Below are 3,167 nucleotides of genomic sequence, written 5' to 3'. Positions count from 1 at the left end.
GATACAGTCAACAAAACTAAAAGACAACCTACAGAATGGGAGAAGATATTTGCAAATGACATATCAGATAAAGGGCTAGTTTCCAAAATCTATAAAGAACTTATTAAACTCAACACCAAAGAAACAAACAATCCAATCATGAAATGGGCAAAAGACATGAAGAGAAATCTCACAGAGGAAGACATGGACATGGCCAACAAGCACATGAGAAAATGCTCCGCATCACTTGCCATCAGGGAAATACACATCAAAACCACAATGAGATACCACCTCACACCAGTGAGAGTGGGGAAAATTAACAAGGCAGGAAACAACAAATATTGGAGAGGATGCGGAGAAAAGGGAACCCTCTTACACTGTTGGTGGGACTGTGAACTGGTGCAGCCACTCTGGAAAACTGTGTGGAGGTTCCTCAAAGAGTTAAAAATAGACCTGCCCTACGACCCAGCAATTGTACTGTTGGGGATTTACCCCAAAGATTCAGATGCAATGAAACGTAGGGACACCTGCACCCCGATGTTTCTATCAGCAATGGCCACAATAGCCAAACTGTGGAAGGAGCCTCGGTGTCCATCGAAAGATGAATGGATAAAGAAGATGTGGTTTATGTATACAATGGAATATTACTCAGCAATTAGAAACGACAAATACCCACCGTTTGCTTCAACGTGGATGGAACTGGAGGGTATTATGCTGAGTGAAATAAGTCAATCGGAGAAGGACAAACAGTGTATATTCTCATTCATTTGGGGAATATGAATAATAGTGAAAGGGAATATAAAGGAAGGGAAAAGTAATGTTGGGAAATATCAGGAAGGGAGACAGAACATAAAGACTCCTAACTCGGGGAAATGAACTAGGGGTGGTGGAAGGGGACGAGGGCGGGTGTTGGAGGGGAATGGGTGACGGGCACTGAGGTGGACACTTGACGGGATGAGCACTGGGTGTTATTCTGTATGTTGGTAAATTGAACACCAATAAAAGTTAATTAAAAAAAAAACATAAACAAACTTTACATGACATTGGTCAGATATTCAATCATTCCTGAGTGAAGGAAATAGAATGAAGCCTATTAGTACATGCCTGGCTTATCCTATTGAATTAGAATTCATTACTTTCCTGAATGCTTCTATTTTTTTTAACTATAATAGTTTTCACACTCCCCAACAAGTAATGAGTTCCACCTCTCACAAAATAAAAGTATTAAAACTCTTCTCATTTTAGCCTTTAGAAAATGATTACGAAGTACCATTAACACTTATATTTTATAAAGAAGCCTAAGGCTCCTCAGAGGGAAGGTCTTTCCCTAAGTTTATTTCTTTCTCTCTTTTTTTGAATTTAAATGCATTTTATTTTTAGACAATCTCCATGACATGTTTTTTTTTTTTTTTTTCCTTAAAAACAATGCCACTGCTCCAAATAAATCAAGGGCAAAATAAATGAAGAGCACAAGAAGCCATCAGTCCCATTTGTCTAAATCCTGGTGTTGTGTGGATTAAGAGCAGCAGCCAGTTATGACAACAGGTAAAACATCCAAAGTAATAGCCCAATTCATTAGCATTTTTCCATTTTTTAAATCATCCTTAAAGAAAATCATATATGGAGTCACACTCTCCTCACAGTAGTCCAGCAGAGTAACCATGCGATCTGGATTCATGTTTTCACCAATAATGAACTGGTAGTTTTTGAAATTAGCAGGGATATGCATGATTTGCTCTGCAGCCCCCATCATTATGCTTTCTGGCTTATGTTTGCCTTTGATTGACTTCATGTAATCTTTGATGTACTTCTTGCAGGCTTCTTCGTGAAGTTGGTTTCTGGCAAATAATGGTTCATAACAAATATCAACACAAGTGATTACTGCGCTTTCCATACCTTCGCCCTTAGGGCTTTCAGTGGAGGCATCTCCAACAATGAATGAGCTATCAGTGTTACCCTCTGTCCTACTGACCACCATCTCCTCCACCTCCAGGCAAAGCTTGTCCATGATGTCTCGGATCTTGTAGATCTAGGAAAGCATCTCATCTTGGCTGATGAGGTCCCAGTAGATGATCATGAGGGTGGCTGGAGAGAAACAACTGTGGCACTAATTTAGCAGGGGCTAGGAGCTCTGAGCAAGTGCTGTGCTGGCCCGGGGCTGGCAGGGGTAGTGGAGCAATTAGAAAAGCTTAAGTTTCTTTCTTTCTTTTAAATGCTGTTGATTGTCCAAAAATCCGTTTTCAATGCAAAAGTATCTTTTTTGTTGCTTCTTTTGACAGCATTGCAGAGCAAATAAGGGCACATACTTTGGGAGCCAGGTGGACCAAATTCAGATTTTGATTCTGATTATGATACTTGTGAAAGGGGAACAAGTTATTTAATCTCTTTGTTAATCCCTTTCTCTGTCAAGGGCAAATAATCATAATAAATGCATCTGTGTGTTTGGGTGTGTGTGTGTGTGTGTGTGTGTGTGTGTGTGTGTTTCTCTCCCTGGCTGGCAGAAAGAACTGAAATGTTTTCAATGGTACTTAAAAAGGCCCATGCTGAAGATCCTTTCCATCTTAATCATTGGCTTTCCAGTCAAGCTCACTTTCTTTCTCATCCAGAATACTCTGGAGGGAGAGGCCCATAGGATTTTTATTCCACTTGCAGTTGTACAGACAAGAGTTTTTTAATCTGTATGTTTGGATACTAAGGTAAAGGGTTTTGTGGATTAAGCACTCAGTTAATGGGCAGATAACTTGGTGAGGGGATCTCTTTGTTGAGGTGAAATACGGTGATTACCTTCAGTTCCTCTGGTAGGGCCTGACTATCAAGAGTTTGCCCAGGACTGAAGGGTTTTAGTAGGATTCTCAGTGCTAAAGCTATGACAGTCCCCTACATCAGTTTTGCCTCCACTTTCCTTGGTTTGTCAGTCTGAATTTGATAATTTTTTTTTTCTATTAGATGCTGGCTCATCTCATGGAAACTTTCTCGTCAACTGCTAAGAAACCACATGAGATTTCTTCAGCATGATAAAGCTTTTGATGATGTAATTTGTAATTTGTATGTAATGATGTAATATGTAATTCATCCACCTTCCTTTCATTCCTCTCTCACGTGTGTGGAATGTAAGAGTTATTATTAATTATATTTTACACATCTCACATTCCATTCTTCTAGCCACATGACAGTTCTCTTTGGAATAC

The 3,167-nt window shown here is 39.6% G+C and overlaps 1 pseudogene; it reads right to left on the bottom strand.

The window, feature by feature from the left end:
* Positions 1-1,495: 1,495 nt before the first annotated feature.
* On the bottom strand, positions 1,496-2,056 carry LOC112916886 (translationally-controlled tumor protein-like; annotated as a pseudogene).
* Positions 2,057-3,167: the final 1,111 nt, after the last annotated feature.

Source organism: Vulpes vulpes, chromosome 8, assembly GCF_048418805.1.
Source record: "Vulpes vulpes isolate BD-2025 chromosome 8, VulVul3, whole genome shotgun sequence".
NCBI classification, from domain to species: domain Eukaryota; kingdom Metazoa; phylum Chordata; class Mammalia; order Carnivora; family Canidae; genus Vulpes; species Vulpes vulpes.
Note: the sequence above shows the minus strand (reverse complement) of the source record. Positions and strands in the feature narration are given on the sequence as shown.